At 41.8% G+C, this 19,974-nt stretch overlaps 1 protein-coding gene across 2 annotated transcripts in view; it reads right to left on the reverse strand.

Annotated features, from left to right (window-relative positions):
* LOC108892097 (potassium voltage-gated channel subfamily D member 2) overlaps window positions 1-19,974 on the reverse strand; it is a 53,944-nt gene that overhangs the window by 18,954 nt on the left and 15,016 nt on the right. The window lies entirely within an intron of this gene.

Genomic DNA, 19,974 nt, shown 5'->3' on the forward strand with positions numbered 1-19,974 from the left:
TTTAAAACGGATCGAACTGTTTTTAAACTGGTCCTCACAAAGGATTAGGGTTAACTTAAACACACACAGGGGACTGGAGCAGCTCCAGCTCCCATGATGCATCACTGCTCCTTTGTTTTCCCTGTGCAGGTTCACAGCAGGACAAGAAATAAAACCTTTACTGTCAGAGATTCTCATCATGACCTCAGTCACAGCTCGCCTCATCTTCACTCTTCCTCCTCCTGTCAAAGGTCAAAGTAAATAAATGAGGCTGTGTGGTGGTCAGCAGGGGGCGCTACAGGCTGCATTACACAGGGCTGTAATAAACAGGAGAAGAAGTAGAGGTTGAGAATCAACCATCAAAAACCTCAAAGAAGAAGAAATGAAACGGTGAGAGACTTCAGACGTCAGGAATGATTCAGCTGCTTTTAGCCTGAAACATCTGCTGTTTAAACTTTGGTTAAAGGAGCAGTTTGTGAGTTTTCTCTGCAGCTGATCGTTGACCAACCCCGACATCAGAATCCAAGATGGCTGCTCCTCATCACAGCATGACTCTCTGCTATGTTCCTGTTTAGCAGCTCAGTCTCATTAGTACATGAGTCAGTCAGACCAGGACTGTTCAGGTTTATCTGTGGACATATTGCTACGCTGTTTGTAGAGCGATGTTAGCAACTGTTGCTAACAACAGCTAGTCTGAGATACGACTGAATCAGTTCACCTTCATGGTTTAATGTTGTTAAAGTCTAACGTTAACAGCTCAGGTGTTCTTCAGGAGCAGATCTGATTCTCTGACAGAGAAACAACAATCTTTCCTGTGAGCGTTCAGTTCAGACTCTGATGTAACGTAGTGACAGTGATCAAAACTGCTCTTATCCCTCAGTCAGACCTGATTTATTTCGTTTCCTGGAAGTGATTCTTTACTTTTAATCCAAATACATCTGACTTCCCTCACGGACCTGATTTATTAGACAAAGATTTTACTCTAACAGTGTTTCTATCTGTTAGCTGTAAACTTGTAAAAAATGAAAACACAGATCCTCAGATGTATTTGAACAGAGCGTCAGTAAACGCCTCCTCTGAGCTCTGAGACTAAAAATAACCGTCCATAGATAAATAAGCAGCGTTACATGTGAACTGATCCAGGATCTGTTGGTCCTCAGAGATCCTGACGGACTCCCTGCAGCGAGCGTCCTCAGGCCGACTGTGACGGCATATTAGCATCAGTGATGTACGAGAGAGATCTGAGGCAGAGAGAGGAGATGAATGTGGATATCAAGACAAAGACTGACCCCCTCCCCCTCATCCTCTTCTTTAAAGCTTCAGAGGAAGATAAAAGAAAGCCTCGCTGAGAGAAGCCCAAGGTCGAGAAAACCAGCAGACCTTCAGTCTCTGAGAGATTCATAAAAACCCAGATCGAGACTTCAGTGTAACAGAGCAGGAGGAAAGCAGGTCAGTTTATTCCCTCTTGTGCCATTTATTGCGTTTTACTGCTCTCTTTTCTCTTCAATCAGCAGCAGAGCAGATTTATGTTCAGCCCGACTAAAACTGCAGCCTTGAGTCTGACTCAGAGTAAAACGGAGGAAGAGGAGGGATGTTCATAAAGCAGAGAGTTCATCATCAGCTCTGTGCTCAGGTTACGATCTGCTCCGTCACAACGAGCTCACACTTTAACTCGGAGAATCTGAGAGTGCAGGAGAAGCTGTGGTAGAAGACGAGGGGTTCTGTTTTTATTGACTTTACTCAGATAATCTTATAGTTTCTGTCAAATTATAAACACTGAATTTATTCCACATGAAATTCAAACCTGATTGAATAAAATCAGATCAGTAAAGGCATCACTTTATTCTTTTTCAGTAATAAAACTTTCAGTTAATGAGCTCTGACGATTTAAACCTTCAGTGTTTTCTCTGCTGTTCGTCTGTCATGGTTCCTTTACTCTGTCTCTACTCTCTTCTACTGTACAGATTCAACTGTTCACTGCTCTACACCGACATTTACTGTCTTCATGTTTGTTTCTCTTTGTCCTCCTCCTCCTCATGCAGTTTTAACAATCAGTTAATCTCAGCTCCACTTCCTGCAGATCTCTTTAATCCTCTAAACGCTGCACAGCAACAAAACCAACGAGAGAAACTCGACTCAGTCTGAACTGAACACAGCTCAACATGTGTGGATTGAAGTGTTTCGTTTTGGTCAGTGTCAGAGAAAGAACAGGCTCTCTAACGCCCTCCTCCTCCTAATGAGACCAAAATCATACAATGAAAAGTCACCTGACATGTTCACGACCACACGATGCACATTTATACAGAGACATGAAGCTGCTGCAGAGTCAGTTATATTTATAGATAAACGGGAAAATGATAATGATGGTCTGTGTGTGTGTGTGTGTGTGTGTGTAATATAGTGTGTAATGTGAGTATCTGTAGCAGAGGGATGAGTAGAAATCCTCGGGGGTGACAAAGTTAATTAAACATGGAGGACACACACACAGGCTGCTGATATATGGATATATGCACACACACACACACACACACACACACACACACACACACACTCATGCATGCATTGATTGCATTCCCTTCGTCCCACATCCAATCTATATCTGACTTCATTTGCATGAGGCTCATATCCACATTTATTGTGTCAAACACCAGAGAAAGAAACTGTTCAGCCTCTGGAAGAAAGACAGTCCTGATAACAAACAACTCAACATTACAACACACACACACACACACACACACAGAGCACACAGAGCACACACACAGAGCACACACACACACAGAGCACACACACACACACACACACACACACACACAGAGCACACACACACACACACACAGAGCACACACACACACACACCACACACACACACACACACACACACAGAGCACACAGAGCACACACACAACACAACAACACAACACACACAACACACACACACACACACACACAGAGCACACACACACACACACACACACACAGAGCACACAGAGCACACACACCACACACACACAGAGCACACACACACACACACAGAGCACACACACACACACACACACACACACACACACAGAGCACACACACACACACACACACACACACACACACACACACAGAGCACACACACACCACACACACACACACACACCACACAGAGCACACACACACACCACACACCACACACACACACACAGAGCACACACACACACACACACACACACACACAGCATGGGAAAAGTAAAAACCCTTTTATCTCCAGCGGTGTTAATCATTCTCTCTGCACCTTGAATCGAGTCATTTATCTTCCTCTGAGGAGTTTTCTACTGAAACTCTTTTCTAAATCACCAGCAGCTGAAAAATGAAGGAATTTAAGACGATTCCAGAGAAGAAGCTGCAGCTGATGATTATTCATCTCAGTCAGTCCTCACTGTGTTTGTGAGGAGCACAGATCCTCCACAAAGATGTTAAAGTGTCAAAGCTGGAAGGTTTTTTCCTGTAAACTGCTGATGGAGTTTGGTTGTGTGACGGAGAGAAAAGGTTCAGATGTAAAACAGATCCTCCAATCAGAAACAGCTTGGAGTGATGTCATACCCAGTTTAGAATGAATGTTGCACAAAGACTAAACCAATGTTTGTTCACATGTTCCTGGTAAAACATCCTCATCATCATTTAACTGACAGGAACATGTTCTTTGTTACAAGAACTACCACCTCAAAGTTGTGTGCCCTTTGACCTTTGACCTTTAACCACTAAATTCTAATCAGTTAAGTATGAGTGGATGTTTGTGCCAAATGTAATGAAATTCCCTCGAAGCATACTGAGATATCACTATCACAACTGTCGCAGAGGCATGAAGATTAATACAACACCTGCTCTGAGACCAGAACCAGAAAGACCAAGAGTCAAGAGTCCGAGTCCAAATGAAAACACCCAGGACATCAAGACAAGTCCAAGTTACAGAGACAATCTCGAAGTCAGATCCAGGACAGAGACTTAAGATTCCGACGTTATGAAGGCAACATAAAGGACCTGCACAGACTCAGTAACACTTCATAAATCAACACGAAGCCTTTACCCCTGTGGGGTGTGATGTGGTGAATAATTGAATCAGAGCCGTGGCTTTAATCACCACAGCTGTGAATAAAGGATCAGCTGGCTCGGCCTCAGCTCCCTCTCATCAGATAATAGCTCGGCCTTCTGGGAGTCGTGGTTTCTGAGCGCATCGGTCTGCAGTGAGGACTGACAGAGGAGTCAGTGTTGGGTCGCTGCTCTGTGACTCTGTGGATGAGGGTTTGATGTTTTTATCTGATGCTGCTGACACTGAACTTTTTTAACGTCTTAAAGTCTCGATTTTCTCCTTAAAGGTTCCCTAAAGATTTTTATTACGGCCAATCACATCACCTCCTTTACCTCCTTTTAAAACATACAGTGTTTTCTCTCTGGAGGAAACTGACTGCAGAATCATCACAGGTGAATATTCAGCTTCTTAATTAGCTGCCAAGAGACATTTACTCTGCTGTGTGTTCTCTGTGTTGTTTCTGTCTCTAAAGTACTTTTAACCACTGCAGTTTTTACCTCATTACACCAGGAAAAGAACAACATAAACTGATTTTTTTTAAATCATCTGCACCTGACAAAGAAGCAATTTAAGCAAAGAACTAACATTTCCCAACAAAATGAACATTTTACAGAGAGTGGTTAAAATGTGGTGAGTTCCCTGAAGGTAGAAATCTCAGCTACAGTTACAGCTTAACACTCAGCACCTGGAAATAAAACACTGATGGTTATGCTGTTAACAAATCCTCCTCCAAGGCTCTTTGTTGGAGCCTGAATCATTTTTACAACAAGATCCAGAAAGAACTCCACGACAACAGAGGAAAAGATGAACAGATGCAACAACACTGTCCTGATCTTCAACAAACACCACACCCCTGTGTTTTTCAGTGAGACAGAAACCTGATCTAACCTCTAACCCTGAAGACCAAACTGTCAAACAGAAGCAGAGTTCAGATGATCAAATCTATTTACCTTTGATGTTGATGATTATTATGTTCGTTTTTATGCAGAGGACACGATTTTGTACTTTTGTTCTGAATTGACAAAACTAGTTTCAGTAATCAAATAAAGTGGCTCAGTAACAGAAAGAAGACATCAACCCTAATTTAAAGATTTAGTTTAAAAGTTGCTGATGAAAACGGTGATTCCTGCTCTCCAGATGATGAACCCCGTAGATGTTAATGACTCTACATCATCAGGATGTTGGTTTTGTGTCAACAAATCTGCTTTTATCTGCTTTTCCTGAACTGTTCATCATAATGCTGCATATTCCATGTGTATGTGCAGGGTTTGTTTTATGCTAAGCAGGGACCTTGTGTACATTGAAAAAAGAATAAAAGATGTGAGCGATCGCACTGTGAGAGAGGAGGGGATGATGGAGGACAGGAGCAGGAAATCTGAATAAAAATGCACATATTTTCTTTGACTGCATTCGTTGTTCCCAGCATGTTCCTGCTTCTGCACGACTTCTCAGAATTCAACACTCTGACTGAAAACTACCTGAAAACTTGTTCTGTTAGTTGTTCGTCTGCTAAAATTTCAACACATTAACATTGTTCAGTCTGAAGTTTCAAACTCCATAAGGTCCAAAGAATTAAAGGGCAGGTGGTCAGGGTTTTAGAGATATTAGTTCTCTGCTTTTCACTGGTGAAGGTTTTATTTCATTCTTTATTTTTCCTTCAAGGTCTTCAGCTGCACTGGAGCTTTAGGTCATCCTTCAATTTAAAGCCACTTTGGATAAAAGTGTCTAACAAATGAGTACTGACCAGGACTGTTTGAAAATGCTGAGGAGGACTGTCTGATAGCTCTGAAAGCTCCAGAAGAACTAAAAGGACAATGAGCTGAGGATACACTTACACTGTGTTTCTAATGCACAGAATCAGGATCAAGCCTGATCCAGATGCTTCATCATGGATCAGTATCTGCTATAGGACCACATCCATCATCTTTGACTACAGTGACTGTCAAACTACACCAGTTCTACTCTGTTTAATAAACAGGAAGCACTCAGTATTTTGTGAGTGAAATATCTGATTGGACTCATCACTGAAGGACTCGGCTGAGGATCAGGAGCAAAGAAACAGGATCAGGAAAACCCAGGAGAAAAAAAAACTACTTCTTAATTCAGGTGTAAATAAAAAAATCTGATCTGAGAGAGGGTTTAAAATAATCTTTAGGTTATTAAAATAAACCTCTTAAAGACTGGAGGTAGTTTCCTATTATCTGATGAATCAGGAGCTATTATCTATAAGTCGACTTCATCCTCATCTTGCAGTGAAAACACGTGATCTCTGAGTCTATTCTTCTCCTCTCAACCCCGGTTCTGACCTCTGTCAAAATCCAGCCTCAAATCAAGAGAAGAAGAAGAAGAAGAGGATAGAGGATGAGAGGTGGAGACAAGGAGGCTTTCAGCTGCACCAGATTAACGCCTCCATGCTCGAGACTCCGCAGCAGCTCTGCTATTTATCAGGACTTAAGTCAGCCAATGACAGCACAGTGCCTCATCACAGAGCTATTAGAGAGTGAGGAGATTAGCTGTGATGGGCTGAGAGGTCTCTGTTAACGTGACAGCTTCATATCACAACATCAAACATTCACAGAGGATTTTCTCCATCACTGGTCTTCATGTGTGTTTCTGCAGAGCTCAGGCTGAAAATCTGATCAGCTTCATCACACAGCCTCTTGTCAATCAGATATCAATATCACAATCAGACACAGATTTATACACATTTGAAATGTAGGACTGCAACTACTGATTATTAATCTGTCCAAAACTGACGTTGTCAAACGTCTTGTTCTGTCCGGTCACATGGTACCAAACCTAAAGAGAATCAATAAAATACTGAACAAGAAAACTAGAAAATATTCACATTAAAGAAGCTGCAACCTCTGAATTTTCACAATTTCTGCTCAAAGATTTACTTAAATAATAAATTCATCATCAAAACTGTTTCCAATTAAATTTCTGTTGATCGACTGATTGTTACAGCTATAATGGAGTGAAGAAAATGTTGACTTAGAATCATGCAAATGTTCATCATATAAAGAAAGTAAGAAATGTTAAATAAAAATCAAATGATAAAACAGAAATTTGTATTAATGAAGCAACGAAGGTCAAATGTGGAAGATATTAGACAGATTTTACTGTGGATACGATTCTGCTCAGTGATACTTTCACACAGGTAAACTGGACAGGAATCCTCTAGAAACTCTGCTCTGGATTTATCAGAAAAATATCAAATATTCTGACATGTTAGACTTTAGGTCCCAGACGCCTCATCTCTGTTCATCCATTATAAGTCCTGACGTTCACATTCACTCCTGATGCTGGAATTCATGTCATCTGAACTTGAAACGGTGAGTTTCAGCTCGTTGTTCATCTGAAGCTCAACTCTGCTGGTCTGGTTCAGTCTCATTCACAGTCAATCAGTTATCTCAGGTTTAAAGGTAGAGGATGCTGATAAAATAAGAGATGATCATGTAGCGTCAGGAAAGACATCAATGCAGAAGTAGAGTTTCATTAAAGCAGAAGCTGCAGTAAAATCGACCTGATGGGACTCGTCTGTCTCTACTAACCCGATCAACTAATGAGAGAGGAGACAACAGAGCCCCGGAGGACTCTGCCACAGCACAATGATAAATACTCATGGTTCATGTGCAGCGGAGCGAGAGAGAAGGACGCTTCAACAAATGAAGCCACACAAACACAGGCTGTGATTACAGGTCATGTGACCACAGGACGGTCAGTGAGAGTGATAAAAAACCTGCAGCAAGGATGAGTTGTCATGGAGCTGACTGGTCTCCACGATGATGCTTCGGTCCATCTGTGGTCGAACGTCACATGTGTCCGTGTGACTTTACACCTTCAGAGTGACGTCTGATTGGCTGCTGCTCGCTGATGGTTTAAAATTCATGTTTCCTGCCTCTGGAAACTTTCTGTCAGTTTAAAGTGTCTTTGTAAAGAGACAAACTTCATCTGCAGCTGTTTAACCGATCAGATCCTCTGACCAGTCATTTCAGGACTTGACGGTTTTCATGAGTCAGTGCTGCAGAGATACTTCAGAGCGAGGCCTTCAGCTTCCTCACGCAGCTCTGCTCTGAAAGAGCAGTGATGGTGTTTGTGAGTGAGTGTCTAACAGCTTCCCTCAGGCTATAAACCAACCGCTGCCATCCTCCCCTCATCGCCTGGGACCAGAACTCCCCCTCTGTCCCTGAACCATCACAGCCAGACACGCTCTGTAACGCAGAGGAAACGACGAGAGTGTCCGCCCACAGCAGCAGAGACCAACCAGCGCTCAGAGCGACGAGCCAGCAGGAAGTGAGTCTGATGAACTGAGACAAGAAGAATCAGGCAGATCGTGTGACGGCACGCTACGAGGCCTGAGCGGCACCAGAAGACACGCCAACAGCAAAGACACAAACCAGACGACACGAGCAGAAGCTCTGGTTCAGATCTGACCTCAGATTCTGCAGCAGGTTTCACATCAGACCATCATGAACTCTGCTGTGGACGTTCACAGTCACCAGAGGATGATCCCCAGTCATTTTGGTGACCCTCTGGTGCCACCATCAGGTATAAACACGGTAAACAAAGTGAAAGTTAGTGAATGGTGAGAAAAGCTCATCACACTCTCCCACAGTCAAACCCAAAGAGATTCAGTAACAGAAGACAGGAAATTTAAAATACTGTAGAAGGAACCAGAGAATATTCAGCTTTTTGTCCAATAACTGACTTCAATGATTAATCAATCACTAGAGTTGTTGCAGATTAATTTTCTGTCAGTGAAGCCATTGATTAATTGATGAATTAACGCTGACTGCAGCTGTAAGAGAAAACGATCTGCTCTCAGTGTGGGTTCTCGTTAGAGTTTGATTTAATTTTAATGACTAAAATGTGAGAGATGATTTCTAACCGTGGTTCCTCTGTGCTGATGACATTATGGAAAAGACAGTGAGGATAAACTACAGTCTCTTAAAGGAGAGGGGTGGGGGTGGGGGGGTTGAGTGAGCAGCTCAGTATCAGTCTGATGTTGTGAATCCTAATGATCACTTTGGGTTTTATTTATAGCTCTGTATGTGGGTGTTAACGTCTCCGCTGCTCTAACGTGCCGATGTGTTAGCAACATCACAGAATATGAGCCGAACATGTTTAATCACGCGTGTTTATGTGTTTCAAGCTCATTATCTTCTCGCCATAAACAGGAAGTCAGAGCGGCGAGGCTCACAGCCAGAATCCATGGACACACGCTCTGAGTCATGTGACAACAACACGGTACAACGGTTCATCAGAACGGATGATGCTGGTCACTGTGATGATCTGACAACAGAAAACTAATATAAAAATGAAATATAAATACTAAACTCTGGACAGAAAGAAAATATCAAAAATAATTCTGAATGTTTCTGTTGTATCAAAAGTAAATACAGAACTAAAATATTTTAAAAGCTGTCACTTGTTCAGTAAGAGCCAGTGGAACTGATTCAAGACACAATAAAGAGCAAAAATTCAGATTTAAAGTTCCAACTAATGTCATTGTTATTCATGAACGATAATAATAATGTTAATGTTTAGAGGTAAACAGAGACTGTCTGTTTGCCTTGTTTACACTCAGCAGAACCACAGATACCTTCATATCTACAGGTCTGTTCCTCCACAAACAACAGACCCTCCTCTTTCTATCTCGATTCAGGATTTACACCTCACCTCAATGTCTGCCGCCACATTTACAGCCCTGCCTCACATCCAGGTGAAACCCAGAGGTGATTTATAATTTACTTTTCTTTACACATTACTTCTGAATGTGGTCTGAATCTGACTAGGACCAGAGGAAACACAGGTGGAAACAGGAAGTGTTTTGGGGGTTGGGGGGTTGTTTTAAGAGCGATGGAAAACAGTGCCATTCTGGGACAGAGAGTGTGAGAGTGTTTCCACTAAATACACAGATTCAGGAGGTAAATTGAGGAGCTTTAGAGGAGGGATTGTTTCCAGGCAGAGCTGGTGGTTACTGCCTCAGAGAGAGGACTGGGGAGTTTAAGGGGCTTTGGAAAATACAATGTTTTTAACAAATACCAATAGCCGGGGGGATAATACACATGGTCCTGGGTAATTCTGATAGGAACAGGAGAATGGCATGTTTTCAGCAAATTCATAAAGTCAGAGAGAGAGTGGAAAAGAGTCCGGGTAGTTTCTGGGCCCATTGGAGGATGAAGAGTTTCCACTAATTAGACAGAGCCGGGTCCATTTCCTCCCTCTCAGAGCAAACAGAGGATTAACTGCTGCTGATCAACAATGTCTCCACCTCTGCTGCTTTATTATTTACTATTATTCTTAGAAAACTAAAGAAAGTATGAAATTTGCTGTAGAAACAGTTTTTGTGTTGTGGGGGGGTTACTGGGAGTCTCAGAGCAGCTTCTGTTTGTAGAAAAGACTCTCACAGCCTGAAGAAGAGAGATTCTCTGATTCCTGACAGGACTGTGAAACAGGATTCATGTTGATGCCTGAGAGATAAACACCTGAAGCAGGTGGAACATCCATCAGGCGGTCAGGCGTCTGAAACATAACCCTCCTCGGTCCTGGGGAGGGGCAGAGACAGACCACGTTCAGCGTTTTAGCAGCAGGAACGTGACAGTTTGGACAGACTGACGTGAACAATAAGCTGCGAGCTGTGGAGCTCTGCAGGAGACTGAACAGATTTTAATGTCTCATCTTCACTGTGGGGTTTCTATGAGGAGCAGAAGGAAGCAGAACCTCCTCCAGGCTCCATCAGGAGGAGATCCATTAACGGCTTCCTTTGAGCTCTGCCCCGAATCCTGCTTTAGCCTCATTAACAACAACACTGGAACTCTGATCATTTCTATCAGGGATAACATCACACAGATACCTCAGTATGATCCTGATGGAAAATCACAGACAAATATTTGACCACAAACAGGTCAAAGACACAGGAGCCTTTGGTCGGATGAACTTTACATTCAAAGTTACAATAATCTGTAACTCAAAATGACTTCAAATGAAATGATTTATATTCCAAGATTAAAGAACTAAAGAAACTAAAGACTAAAGAAATCTGTAATTCTAATCAAGGTAAAGGTTTCATTTGGTCATTCTCCTTTATTCATGTGCCTGTAGAACCTCCTTAATGGCCTCTACAACATCCTCCTGAACCTCCTAACACACCCACTGAACCTCTGTGATGACCACCTTCAGAACAACTCCTATAACAAACCCTAGAACTGAACAACCCTCAGAGCCTCCTAAACGACGTCTAGAACCTTTCCATCAACCACTAAAACATCCTAAATGAACCAGAGAACCTCCTCAATAACCACTTGAACCTCATAAAGGACCTTCTGTAAATAAAGTACTGAAGTGATGAATGAAATGAAGAAACTCCTCAGGCACTGGAACCTTTTCAAAAGCCTATAAAACCTTCTCAAGGACCTATAATGTCTTTCAAGGCCTCTACGACCTCCTCGCCTCCTCTGTTGTTGGCTATTTGTTGCCGTTGTTCAGATATTTGAGTTTTTTTCTGTCCTCTCTGAGTGTCAGATGTGATCACAGAGGGAGGATGGAGGTTTGTGGGTGAAACGCTGCCCTCAGATCAAACCTGATCTAAATCTCTCTGCACTGCTGTGAGAACAGACTGCAGCGTCTCCAGGTTCCTCCAGCGGCAGGAATTAAAGACAGGAAACAGATCTGCAGCTTTCTAATCACATGCTCCGTCTTCCTCCTCGTGTTCCATGTACTTTATTGGATTTGTTTCCTAATTTGGGCAGAGGAAGTGAAGGCTGATTGTGTTGCGGGGTAATCACCACGGTGAGCCTGAGGGATGCTGCTGTCGCCGTGGAAACCCACTTGGTATCCTCCTTGTGCCGCTGCGGGGAGGTTTTTTAGTTTGGTTTGTTGATGAGAGTGTGACTCCCTGCAGAACAACATGACGCTGCTGCGACAGGAAGGAAACACATTTACACAAATATCTGAGAGCAGACGGACGAGTCTGTGGATCTGTGGGAGGCTGCAGCTTTAACCCTTCAGCAGGAGGAGTCCACAATCTGATTCCTCCTCATTTATACAGCACAGATACAATCTGTACGTCCTCCAACTCTCTGGATCCTTAGACCCTCAGGTCTCAGAGGAAAGCAGTAAAACACTGGTTCCTGTTGGTTCAGGTTTAATCTGTAATCATGTCAGATCCTCTGTGTTGTGTGTCAGTGCTTTTCTGAAGCGTCAAAATTAACTTTTCATCCAGTTTTGTAGATTTTGGTGGTTTCTAACTGTATATGAAGAGTTGTAGTCGTCAGACGTCTGGATCTGAAGTTCTCCGAGAAACAAACTGAACAAACGTCAGCAGCAGAAACTCTGACTTTTTTCTGGTTTTAATCAGCTGCTCTGTTTGTGTTGGAGAGGAGGAGAGCTGATGATACTCTGAGTATTTACAGGTGCAGCACTCAGAAACTATATTTCTGCTGAGAGTGGGTGAAAATGGTGTAAAGAACCTTTCTCTTGTTGTGTGATTAAAGAGTAAAAAGCCTCAGATGATATTTTCTCCAGTATCAGTCCATCGGTCGTGAACGACAGTGAAAATGTCCTGAACAATGTTGTCTCTGAGTTTTAAAGCTGTAAATGTTTGTGTGTTATCAGAGCGTCGCAGAGCCGCTGACCCACCGAGGCTTTAAAACATTTTCTTTGTTATTTGTTTGGTTTTTATCTGAACTGACCCACTTCATTTATCTCTTCATCTCTCTGAGCTCTTTACTGTCTGTATCTGTGTGGAGGCAGATTCAGCTCTAACAGTCTGCTCGCAGTGTTATCGTCTTGCAGAGTTCAGATCAGTCTGTCTGACAGAGATACTGGGTCCAACACACTCAGAGACCGGCTCTGGATCTGATCCATTAAAACCACAAACACCAGACGAGACAGCAACTGAGAGGAAACACTAGATTCAAAGACTTTAAAGAATCATTTCACAGCAGCCTGAATGTCAGTGTCACAACTGAAACTCCACCTGTAACTACGCCTGTAACTACACCTGAAACTACAGCTGTAACTACACCTGTAACTCCACCTGTAACTACGCCTGTAACTACACCTGAAACTACTACACCTGTAACTACGCCTGTACGTCACTGCTGCTAAAAGACAAGTCTGACCACCAGAGGGAGCCAGCAAAACTCCACCTGAAACTCCACCTGTAACTACGCCTGAGACTCCACCTGAAACTACACCTGAACTACACCTGAAACTCACCTGTAACTCCACCTACACCTGTAACTCCACCTGAAACTCCACCAGTAACTAAACCTGAAACTCCACCTGAAACTCCACCTGTAAACTCCACCTGTAACTCCACCTGAAACTCCACCTGAAACTACACCTGTACGTCACTGTTGCTAAAAGACAAGTCTGACCACCAGAGGGAGCCAGCAAAAACAGGTTTATCTTTATTATAATGTAGCCTAACTTAAACTATACTTTGCAAACTTAACTAACTTAGCCTAATTAACCTTAAACTTAGCCAAACTTAAATGTATTCTAACTTGACCTGGCTGAGACCTACTGAAACATAACTTACACAATATTCTAATAAACCAGTTTTCAACCAGCAGCATTTTTTTTATGATGAATGAGTCTGAAAAGTTTTGTTTTATTTTCTGCCACAAGATGATTTCAACCAGTTGCTAACTGATCTAGAGTTTTCTAACAGAAAACAGCTGCACTGACACTGATGAAAAACTGGATCAAGAAAAATCTGTTTAATTGTAGAAACAGGTTGATTAGATTTTTTCCTCACATCTGTGCAGTGTGAAACCTCCTTCAGTTTCCTCTTCATCTCTCTGACTGATGATTTCAGTCCATCTCTGGAGGCAGTGAGTTAATATTTAACAGATGTTCGACAGCTGCTGCAGGAGGCAGACACTCAGTGAGAATAAAGACAGAGAAACCCTCCTGTTCACACTGAAACACCTGAGGAACACCTGAGCCACAGCGCGCTCCCTGAGCTCTCGAGCTGTGACAGTAAGTAAGTAAACCTTTGAGCTTCGATGGAAACAGGTTTTACGGATCTGTGACTGAGCTGTCAGACTCCTTAGTCTTTTAATTTGAAAGAGCAGCAAAGAGGAAGTCAGTCTGAATCACGTTCATTAGTCAATAATAATCACTATCATATATATATTATATTTTTATTCTGTCTGCAGAATCAGAGCTCTGACTAAAAACCTCCATTAATGAGTTTTAAAATTAGAATTAATTTGATTAAATGATGATGAATTCTTCTGGTGTTAGTGCAGTGTTGTTTTTCAGGATCCTAAAATTAAACTGTGGTGGAAACGGTGAAATCATCGTCACTGAACAGACACACAAGAAAATAAAACTCAATAAAATCTGAATATCAGAGTCAGAGTGAACTTGATGCTGCTGATGTTTCAGGTTTTAACATGAACAGTTTTTCTTCTTTGACTCATGTTGGTGTTGCGTTCGTGTACAGTACGTACAGTGCATCACTGCACTGACACTGTGTTTGTCTTTTGTTGTATTTTTAATGCAGCTTCTCTGAAAATAAAGAATCTGAGCTCTGGATGATTCTGATCTGAGACGTTTTTATCGAATGAGCTGGAACATGAAAACACATGAAACGTCTCACTGAGCTGATCTGATTGATTTCTCACTCTGAGTGAGTTAAAGAAGTTTTGTGAGTTTTCAGTGAAAGTTTCAGTAAAATACCTCCAAACTTTTTAGTTTCTCTGAGGCTCTGCTGCATCATTTATTCATGTCCTGAAACTCTTTGTGTGTTTGCTGCCTTAAAGTTTTCACTCCCTTCAGCTAAAAACTTTCAGCCAAAACTTTCTGAGGATCAAAACTAAACAGTGAGGAGACAGAAAGCAGAAGTCCATCTGAGAGAGGAGGGAGAGGAGCTGATGCTGAGTCGGACTGTTCCCAAAATCAACTCTCACAAACACTGAGACTTTAACCAACTTCACCACCAAGAATGAACTGAATATACTGATCTGAAAACAAGGAAGTTCACTAACAGACACAAATGATTTCATCTCTCCAGAGAAAACTAGTTACCTCCTTGTGGTCTTACTCCTCCACCAACCTTGACCTTTGACCTTTGACCACCAAATTCAAATCAGTTCATCTCAGACTGATCACAGGTCAGTGTTAATCAATACAGATATGATCAGATCAGCAGATCAGAGGAGGAGAGAGGAGGAGAGAAAGAGGAAATGTTTGTCCACAGTCATTTGTTTCTGTTTTTAATCCTCTGCAGCAGAACTAAAAAATTCCTCTTCTTTTGTTCTGTTTTTTTTTTTTTAGGATTAAAGATGATGAAACAGAGCGACTCATCAGAAACTCGACGTCAGAGAAAATAATTTAAAACAGAAACATGAAAAGTCTTTGTCTCAGATAAATGATGCTGCAGCAGCTGATGGAGCAGGGGAAATAAAAACACAAACCAGAGTCGAGTTATTACAAACGAGAGGAAACATCATCTGCTCTGATTCATTTTATCTCTGCTGTGTACGGAGGCTCAGAGCGGCCCTGCAAAACTAGAATTAAATTTAAAAAACTAAATCATAAAAACACAAACTGAACAAAGCCCCTTTTCATTTAATATCTTTTACTTTAAAATGTTAATAATCCAACTATTTAACTTAACCTTTAACAGTAATTAATGTAATTATTATCTAGATATTTTTATATTTCTTAATATTTTGTTTAAAGAATTTCAAAGTGATAATTTAACTTTTGGTTATTTTGTTTTTTTTTTTTGCTGTTAATTTGTTTGTTGTTATTTATTTAAAGTTATTTAACCATTACATTATTTAATAATGATTATTTTAATTTCTTTTTTTTATTTCATTTTAGCGTTAAAACTAATTATTGTTTAAAAATGTTCCTTTTTTCTGTCTCTGTTCTTTTATTTCTGAAAATATTAAAAACCTTTAAATTGGAGTGTGTGGTTTTATTCTCTGTAAGACCTCAATGTGTCGGCCGAGTGTTAAAACATAATGAGCTCCTGCAGATGATGAATGAAACATCCAGATGTGATCACCATGGAAACGGAAACTAAATATAGACCTGGTTATGACCTCAGTCGTGTTTGAATGTTTTACACATGAATCTAAACTGAACCAGAGTCTCATTTAAACTGAACAAATCTACAACAATAAGGTCTTTAAACCAGAGTCGGTTCAGCTCAGAACATCTGGATTCTGAGATTCAGTGAGAACAAACAAAGAACGGAGAGAAATATTCCAACAAACAAACAGATCATCAGATAATCAACAGTGACACTGATGCATCAAACACACACAGTCCAACACATTCAGTGACCGATCAAAAACCAATCAATAACCAATCAATAACCATCATCAGCTGCAGGCAAAATAAACTTATATAGAGACAGCGACACAGACAGCAGCAGGTGAAGCTCAGGTGTAACAGCTCAGGTGAGTCTCTCAGGAGGAGTGCTTCTTACGCTCTTTATTATTCAATACAACGCAGCCGGAACAATTGAAAACTGACAGAGGAACCGTTTCAGCAGAAGCAGCGCTGAACAAAGGAAGAATCAGATCAGAGTCGTCAGGTTTCTGTTCTGAACATAAAGGCTCGGTCTTAATCTCTGAATCATTCATCATGCAGGAGAATCTAAAGTCACTTTGTGGTTCTCAGGTCTGATGGAGGTTTCAGAGCTGCAGGGTTCAGGTTCTGTCCGTGTGTGTGTGTGTGTGTGTGTGTGTGTGTGATGGATGTCGGTCCTCTCAGGTCGTTGCCCCCGGCAGCTCCTGGGTCACCTTGGCGATGGTCTCCGGGCAGCACCATCTGGTCGCCGCGGTGATACGGCAGAGTGAGGTGTTTACAGTTCACGCTCTGCTGCTCTGAGCGCACACACACACACACACACACACACGGCTACAACATGTGACGCCTGGTTGTTTTCCACAGAGGATGTGATGATTAGAAACCAACAGAACATGAGTCAAATCTGAATCAGATCAGGTGACCTCCTCCACCTGATCAGCTGCAGGTAAACAGATCACGTCACCATGGAAACAGGTCGAGATCACATCATAACATCATTAATGTCGACGCAGCAGCCGGAGACAAACATCAGACTGAGTCAGCAACAAGTCAACCACGAGTCGCCAGAGAGTTCAGAGAGCAGCCAACAAACTGTCAGAGAGAGAGAGAGAGTCATCTACAGTCTGCAGAGAGAGAGAGAGAGAGGAGAGAGAGAGAGAGAGAGAGTCATCTACAGTCTGCAGAGAGAGAGAGAGAGAGGAGAGAGAGAGAGTCATCTACAGTCTGCAGAGAGAGAGAGAGAGAGGAGAGGAGAGAGAGAGAGAGAGTGTCATCTACAGTCTGCAGAGAGAGAGAGAGAGAGAGAGAGAGAGAGAGAGAGAGAGAGAGAGTGTGTGTGTGCAGTGACTGAGGCTGATCCCAGATCAGAGGTTAATTAGATTGAATTAATTTAATCTGATCTAATCTTTGGGCTGTTTGAAGGATTATCTGTTATCTCAGTGATGATCCAACACGCATTAATGTGATCATTATTTCAGTGTGAATTAATGGATACATGAGACATATTAATATGTGTGTGTGTGTGTGTGTGTGTGTGTGTATATTAAAGTGGATTATCTGTGTATTGGAGGACGTTCATGTCATTTGATTCATTTTAACAAAAACTCAAATTCAGCAAATTATCGGTTTAAAACATCCAGATCATAGTTAATTAATTTAACATGAATAATCTCGTTAAAGCCTGTTAATTAAACTCAATTAAAAGGTCAATTAATGGAATTGAGGAGTAAAATGAATTCACAGTCATAATCTAATAAATATTAAAGCTTTAGTTAAAAAGAGAATCAGCTTCCTGTGTGTTTACTGAGGAGTCATGTGACCTGCAGCAGGTGAGGTTCATACCTGTGAACATGATTATCTCTGACGCCTCAGAGCTCTGACTGGAGCTGAGGAGCTGATCCTCTAGATTCACTTCATCCCTTGTCTTTACTGTCTTTACTGTGTCTTTACTCTGCCTGCATCATGTGACCGTCTCGTCCAATCACAGCCCGTCCTCCATTCCTCTACAATCTCCTCTAAAACTCCTCCATCCGTCAATTCTCACCTCCACCTTTTTCCCAGAGAGCTTTAATCCATCGACTCGCTGTCTGACGGTCACGCTCTCCTGCCGAGGGAGGGGGGAGGACACAGCAGATCAGGTCTTTATCTCCATGATAATGTTCTCTCCAAGGTGAATGTCAGAGCTACACGCCTTCTGAGAAGAAAGAAACTGTTTCCAGGCCGATAGCATCAGTTAATCTGCACAGTGTCCTGGAAATAATAAATCTGTTTAACACTGAGGAGACTCTGAGAGTCTGAGTCTACCACTGCAACCCTAACACCATCAAACCTTAACACCATCAAACCTTAACACCATCAAACCTTAACACCATCAAACCCTAACACCATCAAACCTTAACACCATCAAACCTTAACACCATCAAACCATAACACCATCAAACCCTATAACACCATCAAACCTTAACACCATCAAACCTTAACACCATCAAACCTTAACACCATCAAACCCTAACACCATCAAACCTTAACACCATCAAACCCTAACACCATCAAACCTTAACACCATCAAACCTTAACACCATCAAACCCTATAACACCATCAAACCTTAACACCATCAAACCCTAACACCATCAACCATAACACCATCAAACCTATAACACCCATCCAAACCATCCTAAACACCATCAAACCACCATCACCATAACCCATCAAACCTATAACACCATCAAACCCTAACACCATCAAACCCTAACACCATCATACCATAACACCATCAAACCCTATAACACCATCAAACCATAACACCATCAAACCTTAACACCATCAAACCCTATAACACCAATAGTGCTCACTAATGTTAGAGTAGAACTGGAGTCTGTTAAAGTCTATAACAACCGGCTCAACACAGATGATACCACAAAACTCTACATCAGCACAAAAACAAAAGAAAGTCTTAACAGGTGAGACTCAGCCGACCAAATGGAAATGTGCCGACGTCAGGGGGTGAAACCAGGACCAACATCAGCTGATCAGATTTTACACTGTCAACTTGTTATGGCATATTCACTCTTTAAAAAGCCCTTAAACATCAAAGATAATCCTTTAAAAATACCTTAATATCTCCCTGACTTCTCTCTGCTTTAACATCTTCATTGATGTGTACATTAATAAAAGATAAAGGCTTCACAGTGAGTTGAACCCAGAGAAAACATCAGAGCAGATGAAGACATCACTGCTGTATTCTGTGTTATACAGTAAATGTATTAAAACTTTCCCATTGTGTAACAGTCTAACTGCATTATAAACCACGTGCAGTCTAATGATGTAATGTGATTTGACCACAGACCGAGTCTCTTGTGGCGATCGAGACCAGCGGTCTTCTCCTCACATGACCCGTTTGTTGCTGTAGAAACAAACAATCGATGTCGGCCTGCAGCACATTACACAGACGGTACATTACAGCAGAGGGTTGATAGAAGACCCAGAGAAACAATGAAAAACAAACAGAGGAGCAGAGCACGTCGTTCATCATCGTCCCAGCTCACAACAAACAGCTACAGTAATAATATACATGAAGCAGAGGAAGACACACTCTGTTTATTGTTCTGCATTAACATAGTAATAAGAGAGATAACTGCTCCCAGATCAGATCCATATCTCTGTAAAGTACCTGAAGCATGGGTTTAAGAGCCGATGAGTCAGATTATTACTGTTGTGACCTGACATTCAGTAAATGATTCACTGAGTTGCTCTTTCTGCTGAGAACAGGAATTCATGTTTCTCCTCAGACTCTTCATCCATTCAACCTCCTGCTGTGGCTCTGACCTGTAACACCTCTACAACGACCTGTAACACT

This window comes from Lates calcarifer, linkage group LG18 (genome assembly GCF_001640805.2).
Source record: "Lates calcarifer isolate ASB-BC8 linkage group LG18, TLL_Latcal_v3, whole genome shotgun sequence".
NCBI lineage: Eukaryota > Metazoa > Chordata > Actinopteri > Centropomidae > Lates > Lates calcarifer.